Genomic DNA, 12559 nt, shown 5'->3' on the forward strand with positions numbered 1-12559 from the left:
CACCCAGCCAACTCAGGATAACCAGTTCTGACAACATGCCATTAGCCCCAGGCTATTTTTGAATTTAACTTCCATTGCTCATTTATAATGTGTCTGAGTCCCACATCCCAGAGGTCTTACCTTTGCTATAAAGGTGCCGGCGTTACCTTTATTTTTCCCTTTCCTCCCATTTTCTGTAGTGATTAACAGAGGGCTGTGCTTTCTTATAGTGTGGGCTTATTTCTCTTGACATTGGGTAATATTTGGAATATAAGGGTGTCACTGAACAACCTTGAGGCACTGCCTCCTGTTCATTTTTCCCCAGCTGAGTTGGCAGTATTACTCTTTTGTTATTCCCTACAAAATTTGCTCTCAGTTTATAGATAGCATATATTTTCTTCTTTTTGCAGTGTCTCAGCTTCATTATTATTACCACCTTGACAAAAGAAATATTCAAGAACTCTCTAATCCTAGTAACGAAACAACTAAGACTACTCTAAATTTATGCTATTTATGAGAAAGCTTTATTTTTTATGGTAGTCCTACTGTCCCCCATGCTTACTTTAAATATTTGTCTCAGGAGAATGAGTCCATAACACTCATCTCCTCTCATTGCTTCTCTAATACTCCTCCATGTGGATAATTTCCAAATATGCCTCTCTGACATTGATATCAAGTTCCAGATGCCGACCTCACAATCAGTTGGGCATTTCCACCAAGACATCCTTCTGGGACACAAAATTTATGTCTGAAAGCAAACTCCCACCATCCCATACAACAAATGACCTGTCCTCCAGAGGGACATAGATTTTTTGGTGCTGCCATCGTGGTCATAATTATCCAGACAATTTCCCTATTCAAAAACTACTTGCAGAGTGGAAATTAAACTCATGACCCTGACATTCAAAGCAATCTACAGATTGGCCTTAATGTCTTTCCAACTTCATGTTCTACTATTTCCCCTGAACAATCCTTCACTGTGGTCAGGAATGTATTCACAGCTAAGAAGATGATTTCTTCACCATCTTTGTTTAAGCAATACTCCTGAAGAAATAGCCTCTTTTCTCTCAGAAAGTTACAATGAAGTCACCCAAGGCTTGGCCCCTTTGGTCCACAGAATTGTCTTGACTCCCTGAACTATACGTTTATACTTTGAATATGTACCACTCCTTTGACACATATCATATGTAATACAGAGAATTTAATATGATTTGTGAAGGTAAACACAGTGGAAAATTAATTATGAAAATGAAAACTATTTATAAAGAGCCGGAAGAGATGTTAACAGATCAGATGAAGTGAAATGTTTGCTGTAATGGGTCACACATGTGGTTTACTTTCCAAGCAGTTGAGCCAAACTGCAAAGAATTATGGCTTGCAATATCGTCATCTTATGGTTTAATTTTTAGGTAAAGAAAGCTTATGAAAAAGTGCTGCTGAAAGCAACACTTTTCTGAAGTGAAACATGGCCATACATTTACACTAGGAGTGTTGTTTCATAGGTTAATGTAGTTCACAGTGAAAAGGGGAAAGGGTGCTTCTTGCATGAAATCTTCCAATATCAGTCCTTCATAAAGAATAGAGTGTGAAATTGAAGGGCTGAGGTAGTGGCATTCTGGAATTGCACTTTCTGCTGATCTAACAATATCATGGTAGAGCTTGGGAGACCTAAAAGAATAGGTACTTTGCTTGTCCATCTGCCTTTGTCATATTGTATATTAGGGAGCTTTTGGGCTGCAGTCCATTTCTCTGACAAGTGCTTGATCTGCATGAAGCCCACGCTGCTGATAAAAGTGAGAACCATATGCTCAGAGACCAGATGCACAGAAGGCAAAGTTATCATCATGTTGTGAAAATTTTAAAGGCAGAGTTGTATTTCACCCAAACAGTCTAGCCTATTTCAACTTTCTCCATCTCTCCAAAAACAACAACTTTATAAAAACATGAGATTCTACCTACAAAATCATTAAGATGGTTTTACATATAAGCAAGTCTATACAACAACACTAGAAATAAAGACAGAAAAATTTTAAAAATTTTATTGAATTAAATTTTATTAAAATGATGGAATTATGGGGTCAATAATTTCTGGCCCTAAAATCTACTTGGTTGTTAAAATAATGCTAAACAACAAATAAAAATGTGAAAAGAGCTTCCATCTTCTCTAGCTCAGTTAGTGGAGCAAGACCAATAGTCAGATTCCATGTCTTTAGCAAAATGCTTCCAGCCACAGCTTGTATTTGACACTCATGTTTCTTCACCTACAGTGGCAAGACTGATCCAAGGCAAACAGAGAGTGAACCAAGTTTGTCCTCTTCCCCTCTTGCTTTCTAAATGGCACCACTTCCCTGGTTAAGGTCCTGATACTCTTGCAGGATCTGATGTTGGTTCCCTAGAGGGTATTTGTTCCCCTCTCATTTCCTACTTCATTCTACCCCAAGGATTACAAGGGCATACACTGAGTTTTTTGGCTCTTTTGATATTACCTAATTAGCAATAATAATATTTAATTCCCTAGTGTCATGATCTGATGTCCGAGAATTAATATCTATGCTTTCTTTGTTATTTCTATTTCTGGAAATATTACTATATTGACATGACATGACCAGGCTGAGAAAACACAGTCATAAAGTATGTCCTACAATTTATTGTATAGTTGGTGAAGATTCACTGCTTAGAAGCTGAGATAGTGTGATGCTGGGACCATGCTTTCTCGTAATTTAATAATCCTAAGACAGATCTAGGAGAATGAAAAATTTGGATAGTTAAATATTTGGCTCATATGAATCCCAGTCTTAGATTCTCTTAGGCCGTAACTCCAGCTTTTTGAGAGAGAATCTTATAGACCTCTCAGTTTTCTTTCCTTCTAGCCACTCAAACTCTCTCTGCCTTTAAGATAACCAATTCTTTTGTCCCGTGGGTTCCTCTGCCTGGAACATTCTATTCCTAGGGATCCATGTATCCAGTTTTCTTTCACCTTTTAAGTGTCAGTTATAACATGTTATGGGACATTGGTGGTCAGCAAATCTCTACTGAGTGAATGAATGCATTTGTATAGTTGCAGTCTTAAAATGAACTGAGAATTTTACATTTTATATATATAAATTACATATGGTTGATTTTCTCAAATGCTAGATGGGCCCTAGAAGCAGATTCTTTTCTCTCAAATGAGAAATATATTTATATAAAGACAGGGACGCAGAAAAAATGACTAAAGCCCTGATACTTCCTCTACTGCCTCTGTTGTTGTTTTGTTTTGTTTTTGGTACCAGTGAGGATCCCTGTCTAAAAGAAGAAAAATCAAGGTTATACTTTCTCACCATTCCAAACAGGCTTTGGTGCATGCTGATGATGGAGATGTTTGGGGAGAATCCTTCTAAAAGCCTGCAGGTCTTAAGGAAACTGGTTTCTTCCTTGCCAGGGTAGGGGAGGATGGCACTTCCATGAGCAAGACATAGCAGAAGTAATGGTAGAAGCACCTAATGGACATGTGTCCTGCTGGCTAATTCTGTTCCAGCGAGAAGACCATCAGCTCCCTCTTTTATAGAGCCACCTGGCTGTAGTAATTCTCATAGACACCAAGCATTCAGGGGCCAGGCTGCGCAGGCAGACACTAAACACCCAGCATTCCTTTCATATATAAAGTTCGATGTCAACCAATATTTACATTTCAAACAGCAATGATACCTAAACCTAGGGGGGTTATATTTCTTTATTCCCTCTTTGAAGGCTACTTACAGACCAATTAATGCCTTTTTATTTTTAAAACTCTCTTGGATCTCAAACTCTACTGGTTTGGTAGATGAATGGTCACTCTGTTATTTTCTAATTGCATCGAATCAACCTACTTTACTTACAGAGGCTTCTTTAAAGAATATTCTGGTAAAAAAAAAAAAAGTTTATTATAAAGTGGCATTTGCTTTCAGAGCTTGGGATACAGAAGGGGATTGTCCTGGGGATTCCTACTAAAACAGAATGTGTTGTCTCACCAGGTGGAAAATTCTTTGAATTCTAAATATGCCATTCAACAAATAAACATTAGTCCTTAGAATTCCATTACAATTTTTTTCTTAATGGCAAACGGAATAGTTTTTTAATGGCAAAAGGATGCAGAGATGCTATCATTCTTACTCTCAGGAGGGCATAGATGTCCACAAACACTTGCATGATAGCACTGAGCTGAGGGCAACTTCAGTGAAAGAAGAGATGTGTTTGCTCACCTAGTTTGGAAGGAGGTGTGATGATCAACTTGCTTGAGCCATAAGGTGCCTAGATATGTGGTCAAACATTACGCTGGATGCTTCTGTGAGGGTGTGTTTGGACACATTTTACAAATGCATAATGACATGTAGCCACTTTGTAGTACCAGTCAGCATGGCTTTACTGCCCTAAAAATCTCTGTGCTCTGCCTAGTTGTCCCTTCCTCCCCACTAACACCTGCAACCACTAACCTTTTTACTGTCTCCACAGTTTTTCCTTTTCCAGACGGCATGTAGACGGAAGTATACAGGATGCAGCCTTTTTCAGAGCAGCTTTATTCACTTTGTACATTTAAGTTCCCTCCATGTCTTCTTATGGCTTGATAGCTCTTTTCTTTTTCAGCATTACATAATAGGCCATGGTCTGGATGTACCACCATTTTTCATCTTGGTTGCTTTCAAGTTTTGGCAATTATGGGTAAAGCTGCTATAACCATCCATGAGTAGGCTTTCATGTGGGCATATGTTTTTAGTTAATTTGGAGTAGATACCCAAGAGCATGGTGGATAGGTTAATGGTAAGAATATGTTAGTTTTGTGAGACACAACCAAAATGTCTTCCAAAGTGGCTGCACCTCTCTGCACTCCCACCAGCAATGAATGGGAGTCCCGATGCTCCACATCCTTGCTCGTGTGTGGTGCTGTGAATGTTCTGGATTCTGGCCATCGAGATAAGTGTGTTGTGGTATCTCATTGTTTTAATTTGCATTTCCCTGATAACATGATGGGAAGCATCTTTTCATATGCTTGTTTCTCATCTATATATCTTCTTTGGTGAGGTTTCCATTTAGCTTTCTTGCTCATTTTTAAATTGGGTTGTTTGTTTCTGATTGCTGAATTTTAAGAGCTCTTTGTATAATTTGGATAAGAATCCCTTTTCAGACATAAGGCTTTTTATACAAAAATGTGTGCTTTATTATTAATCTTTTCTTCTAGATTATGTGTTCCATCAATTAATTGTTATTGAACAACTGCAACCTCAACAATGCCAGCTGTGATGAAAAGGGAGGTAAACTGAGTTTGCCAAATTTAAAATTATTTTGCATAAGAGGGTGTGGGTATGTCAAAAAGCATCTTAGCCTTTTAAAAATGTAGCAACTTAGGGAAAATGAAGCAACTTAGCCTTTTAAAAATGCCATGTTAAAATAAAATTGCCTCTCTAATAAAGCAAAGGACCGTGTTGCGTTTTTTAATAAGTTGGAAAAACTAGTGTTCTGTCCTGATTAAGATTGGGGTCTTTTAAACTCCAACTGAGGTATTCCCAAGACACTTTAACAAGAGAATTTCTGCAAGGCAGTTTTTTGATCAACTTGCAAGATTAGTTTTGCCTGAGTTTAACTAGGTCATGCTTCCTCTTCTCCTCTATCTCAGCAGAAACATACTTTATCAAAAGCCAAAACAGACCAAATGTGGGATGTGCTTTTTTAAAAGGTGGGTTTGGGATGTTAACAAATTAGTTTTATAATTTTAGATAGTTTGAAGTTTAAACACCAAAGTGCTGAGTGATGGGGCTTTTCCTTAGATCACTGTTCCATCATGATTTATCTTTTCCCCAAACACCTGAGCATGTAGTGTTTGTGACATAAATTTGACAGTTACAACTTAATGATTTATTTTGGCAACATATTGTTGTCTTGTGCTGTCATTTAACTTTTCATCTCCACAACAGAAAGAAAAACCCTTATGTATCAGTTAAGGTCTTCAATAGAAACAGAATAGGTATATGTACAAACAAGTAGAGTTCTATTTTAAGGAATTGGTTTACTGTGGGAATTGGCAAGTCTGAAATCTGTAGGGCATCTGGGTGGCTGGGAATTCAGGGGAGAGTTGGTGAAATCTTAAGTCTGAAATCCAGAGGGCAGACTAACAGGCTGGAAATGTGGGCAGAATTTCTGTACTGCAATCTTGAAGCAGAATACCTTCCCTTACTGCTCTTAAGGCCTTGAATCAATGGCAAGAGGCTCACTCACCTTCTGGCGGGTAATCTGCTTTCTGTAAAGTCAACTGATTGTCAATGTTAATCACAATCAGGAAAACACCTTAACAGCAACATCTAGACTCGAGTTTGGCCAAACAATTGGGCAGCAGAGCTTAGCCAATTGACACATAAAATTGACCATGACACTTTGAAAGCAGGAATTATTGATTCCACTTCTTTGTATTTGCCTCAGTGTTTATTGTCTCTTGAACAAATATTTCCTAAGTAAATGAATACTGGTTAAGTGACTATTAGAAGTGAAGATTACTTTAGCTCGTCTTCTGAAAATTACATATATCACTTTGTAATGAATATGCTAGTGGTATGCAGGTATAATTGTTAAATAATAAGAGTATGGATAAGCAGATAGGTAATACTATTGTAGTATTAATTCTTTAAAATCATCTTGAAATAAGTTTAATTGAAAGAAATAATATTTTAGGATGTGGAGCCATGGAAGGCATGAAAGAGGCCAGTTTGTTTGGAGGAATGTTAGGGGACTGAGTAGGCTAGAGGGAGGTGGGCGAGGGCGTGCTCTTAGTGAAACTATGCAAAGGATAGCAATATAGTGGAAGCCACTGGAAAGCAAGTGGAGAGGTTTTTACTGAAATGAAGGTGGCCACTAAAGGATTTTGAATAGGAGAGTAAAATCACATGAATGGTTTTTGTAAGAATCAGCATCTGATAACTGTATTTGGACCAGAGAAAATTAGGCAAACTGTCATTTCCTGTCCTCTGAGAGGCAGATGTTTAGATAAGATTAGACATGCAAAGGGTTTTTGGAAGACAGTGTCTAGGAAATATAAAAGAGAAGTAGTAGGCAGCCAATAGCCACATGGTACTATTGAACATCTGCGATGTGGCTAAGTTGAAATGGTACGTGTAAAACACTCCCTAGACTTCTAAAATGCACCATAAAGCAAGCAAACACCCAGAAAACCAAAACCCCAAAACTCCCCCCTCACACATAGGAGAATATAAAATACCTCCTTAACAACCTAAAAATATCGACTAATGCTGAAATAATATTTTGGAATAAGTATATCATTAAATATATGTGCATATCATTAAAATGTATCTACCTGTTTCCCCGCTCCCCCCAACTTATTTAATATGGCTATTTGAAATGTGAAATTTCATAGCTGGCTCACATTCTGTTTCTAATGAACAGTTCCATTTCAATCACAGTGTGGTCTCACACTTGTGAAAGGAGAGAGGAAGGAGGGTTAGGGAGGAAGAGTCCACTGACCAGCTCTAAGAATGTTTGGGTCAGGCTGATGGGGTGTCCCTAAGCAAAGGTGGACCTTTGCGTGAGTCCCACATTGTGCAGGAATGGGTTAGCACTAATAACCCAACTTCCCTCAGTTATTAGCTGGGACTATTCTGGGGGAAGTGAGGTCTGGGTAGCACTGGGTGGTGCAGTGGGGACGGGAGGTGGCAGCTGGAGGCTGTTAGTATGATTGCACAGCAGATTCTTTGAAAAGAGATGTGAGTAATAAATCTTCATGGCTACCTCAAAAACCAGCCCTTGTCATGATAATTTAGGCAGATATCAGCTGGTTTATTGGCTAAGGCTGTTTGGTCTAATGCCATAATTTTTTAGTTGTGTTCCCACTTTGTGTGTCCTATCTTGCCTGACCCAGCCCTACTTATGTGGAGAGCGCCAGCACTGAGAGCTGGATGAGACCCATCCTCCGGAGGGCTACACCCTCTCTCTAAGCATGTTAACTCACTAAGACCAGAAAAGTGATACAAAGGTTAAAAAATACTTTAGAATATAACCATAACTGTCCTCTGGTGGCTTCTGAGTCGTCATTCATTTTCTGTGTGTTGACATTACATTTCCAAAGAAGGAAAAAATGTTTATACTACAAGTAAGTCCAATAACTGAATTCCTCCCCATGAAGTTAGCATTATTCAAAACTGTGGGTGTGTTCCCAGTCATTAAATACTTTAACTAATAATGAACAGGGTAAATTATTAAAATTATTAGTTATAAAGGATAGAAAACCCTCTTGTGTATATTTGTCACAGATTTGATAACTGTTATATCTGTTTTACTCCATAAATGGATAGTACAGTTTAGCAAATAATTAAGAGCGTAGACTTTGAAAATCCATCAGACTCCATCACTTGCATCTGGCAGTGTAGACCTGGCTAAATTACTTAGCCTTTCTGAACCTCACTTTCTTCAACTTTAAGTTGGAATATTTACAGTATTCTGCCATAAAGTTGTTGTGAGGATTAATTGGGGTAAAGCATGTAAATACTTAGCGTTGTGCTTAACACACACTAAGTGCTCCAGAGATGATGGTTAATGTTATTTGAAGAGACAGGAGCTTCTCGACACCATTGGCTATCAAGAATTTCTTGAATTTTCTAACTCAACTGAAAGTCTCCACCTGTCAAGTTGAGTAAAAATACCCAGATAAGAAGCCAGGCTTCCGTATTTCCCGTGTACTGTCCAAGAACTTGCAGAGCTTGCACGGTGCAGGAAAGCATGCATAATCTTGGGTTTTACGCCAGGGGCTGTCACTACATCGCTGCATTTGAAAATAGGCAGCTCCAGTAGAAGTTCCCTTCTGTCTATGATCAGGTTTCCAAGACTGGGATGACCAGCTCACCCTAATCCCTTCTCTGGACCTTACCCTCTATATCTTATCATCTGGCTGTTGATTCCTATCCTTTATTATCCTTTGTAATAAACCAGTAATCTAGCCAGTAAACTGGTTTCCAGACTTCTGTGAGCCACTCTAGCAAGTTAATTAAACCCAAGAAGGGGATTGTGGGACCCTCTGATTTATAACCAGTTGGTTAGAAGCACAGGTAACAACCTGGACTTGTGACTGGCATCTGAAGTGTTCCTCATCTCAGTGGCTGATGGGCCTTATCTTTTCTTCCTCATACGACTTCTCTCTTCCCTGAAAGGCGAGCTGAGCCCACCCCCTCCCTGAAGCCATCTCTGACCTTTCTGCTTCCCAGGGGCCTTGCTCCTTTCTAGAACTAGTGAGGGCAGAAGCAGGAATTCCTGCTTGGGAAAATGGAGCAAGTCTGGAGAGGATGCCAGGCAGAGCTGCACAAGTTAGTGCACATTTATGTCTCTTTGGAAATGTTTTCTGGGGAAAGTGGTGTTATTGACACTTCAAATGTCTAGGAAAGCCAAAAGCTTCCTTTCCATGATACCGGAACACAAGACTCAAATCAGAGGAAACTTCATCTTAGTAACATGTTGTCTTACTCATGGGTGACTGATTATTCAATTTTTTTTTTACACTGATGCTACCTAATGATATTCAACACTTGCTATCCTTTGGCTTTTCAAACTCCCTTTTCCTAATAGCTCCTCAATAAGCATGTGAGAAAACTCCCATTGTGTAGTCATGGTGGTAGTTAGTACCCAGAAGCATGTGACAGAGGCTTAGCAGTTGCATGCATTCTCAGGAACTTCGGTCTTTGCAGAAGAAGCTGGAATTGGTTGGTTGGTTACTGTCTTTCACAGTAGCAGTGGTGTGGTGTGTGGAAGAGACATATTTTTAAAAATTCTCTCTCTCTCTCTCTCTCTCTCTCTCTCTCTCTCTCTCTCTCTCTCTCTCTCTCTCTCTCTCTCTTTGCTTAAGATGTCCACATTGGGTTTCTTTCACTTATATATTAAAATTTTGGCTGATAACAATTATACTAGTAATCATTATTACCATTATTTTCAGAACCAAAAGCTAACCGTCATTGAGCACATTCGATATGCCAAGCACTGTTCCAAAGTGTTCCCATGTATTATTCACTCCCTCATCCTCATGACAGCCAGTGGGGTAGGCACTATTGTCCTGATTTCCAGAGGAAGAAAATTGAAGTGCAGCAAGGTTGCTTAAATACACCTAACTGATAAATAGCAGAGCCAGGTTTGGAATCTACACAGTCTCTTAGCTAAACTACTCAGAAATGTGTATCAGGAAGTGAAGGTTTAGGCATCTGAGCAAACATGAGGAATTGGAGACTGGTTCTCAATCTGAGATAGCGTAGAAGGAATTAAATGTCCTATTATTTTTCTGGGATGATAATCTAGTACTCCATGGCTTTCAGTGATAAGATAGTGAATGAAATGATTGCCTGTGGATTCCTGTGATTGAGAATCCCTTGAGGACAAGGTTCTGGCAGACCACATTGGTACCACCGCAAAAATAGCACGAAAGATATGAAAAATTGATGGGTAGTTGCTCCTGATAAGACTGTATAGCATAAAGCCCAGAGTGATAAAACTCAAATCTCCGTTTTCAGTTTAAGCCGTGGAATGAGATTCAGGGATGTTCAATAACTGTGATGAAAGAATTTATTATCTTGCAGCTATAAGGCTGAGGTAGCCAAAACTCAGAAGCAGATTTTGATCCTAATAGGTGCCAGATTATATCCATGGAATAAATTTTTCAATATGTATGTCACTTCCATGGAAATGTAGTCATCCATCAAACAGAGCAGGAGCCTGGGCAGTGGGATGAGGTCCACTAGGGCAGTGTTTCCCAACCTTCTCTCATGATGAGAATCACCTGGTGGAGTTGTTAAAACACAGATTCCTGAATCCCAACTAAGAAGTGCTAAACTAGAATTTTTGGGAACATATAGGTAAAATTGTATACTTAACTAGTGCTCTAAGACAGATTTTAATTTTTGGGAACATATAGGTAAAATTGTATACTTAACTAGTGCTCTAAGACAGATTTTATATACAGAGCACTAAGTTAGGTATGCAATTTTACCTATATGTTCTCAAAAATTCTAGTTTAGCACTTGTTAGTTGGGATTCAGGAATCTGTGTTTTAACAACTCCACCAGGTGATTCTCATCATGAGAGAAGGTTGGGAAACACTGCACTAGGGGACTCCCATCTGAGTAACCTGATTCCTCCCACCCCGCAAATGAAGTCTCTATTTCCCCAAGGAACAATCTCCTCTTCCTGCTCTGAGGACATTGTTCTCCTGCTTCAAGACTCTTTGATACTTTTGCCTGAGGAAAAGAAGAAACCTGTTTTTTTCCAAATTCTCCCTCTGCTTTACACTTTGCTTTGCTCAGAGAAATAACGAGTTAAATCTCAATGTGACTTGAGCACAAATTACCAAGTCACTCCTTGGATGAAAACGTTCACACATCTAAGAATTTCAGAGCTTTGCTAATCTTATGGGAAAATATCCGTAAAGTATATATATAAGGGCATGAGTGGTGGTGTTAGACCAGTAGGGAGGAATATATTCATATAGCTGGCTGAGTTTTTAAATATGGATGTGCTTACCAGATGTTTTGCTTTCAGAGCAAGCTTAAGTAGCTACGTGTGGTTCCAATAATTTGTTTGGCTGAGTAACCCAAACCTGGTTCCAACCATAGCCCACAAAAGATTGGGCCAGATGAGATGATTTCTTGGTATAGAATAAGGGAATGTGTTGTTTTATACATGTGAAATATGGAGTGATCCCTCATGTGTATCTTGTCCAACAATTGTCCACTCCCTTCAATAAGGGTGCAGCTCTGTGGCCTGGACATGGAAGCCGGCTGCTGTGCAGGAGACCGAGTGCCTTTCTGTTTTCCAGATCAGGTGCTCCAGCTTTGCCACAATCTTTCCATCCAATTGCCTTTTGGCTCAAGACAGCCATGGTTAGGCTCTTCTACTTTACCCAAAAAGCCATTGGATAAGTCTAAAGGATCATTTTAGTTCTTAAGTTTAAAAGATGATTACAGAGGAAAATAGCTCTCTGACAAGAGTTGAAAAATTTATTTTCTGCAAAGTCTGCCAGTGTTATAGAGAGTCAAGTGATCTGAGTTCAGTAGAATACTAATTTATATTCCTGGGGTTTGCCAAATTTCACTCTTTCTCTTTCTCAGTCCAATATCTCACTCCTGGGAGAATCGAAAGTGCAGAATATCACATTTCTTTGTTACTGGGCTGTTGACAAAATTCCTTCCCAGATGTATTAAGAAAAAAAGCCATTTTTCATTCATTTTGTGTTCTGGAGCTAATTTGTGTGACTGGATTGATCATGAGGTTTTTATAATCTCAAGTCTAATACTTCAGTTTAGATTACTAGGTTCATGAAATGAGCAATGTCGTAGCTTAATTCTTATTCCCAAAACATTTGTGATAATGAATGTTTTGAATTTCTAAAGAACCCATAGATATGCTTATGGATTTAATAAATGTTTCTCTACCCAAATGCATTGCATAAATTTAAATCAAAATGATGGAATTTAATTTTTATTTTTGTGATTCCCTTCAGGTATCTTTTCACCTGCTAATGCTTCCTCTCTTTCCTCCCTATTTTAGGGATAAATGACAGATTTTTTTCCCCTTAGCTTTACACTGA

This window comes from Pipistrellus hanaki, assembly GCF_964339955.1.
Source record: "Pipistrellus hanaki genome assembly, chromosome: 7".
NCBI lineage: Eukaryota > Metazoa > Chordata > Mammalia > Chiroptera > Vespertilionidae > Pipistrellus > Pipistrellus hanaki.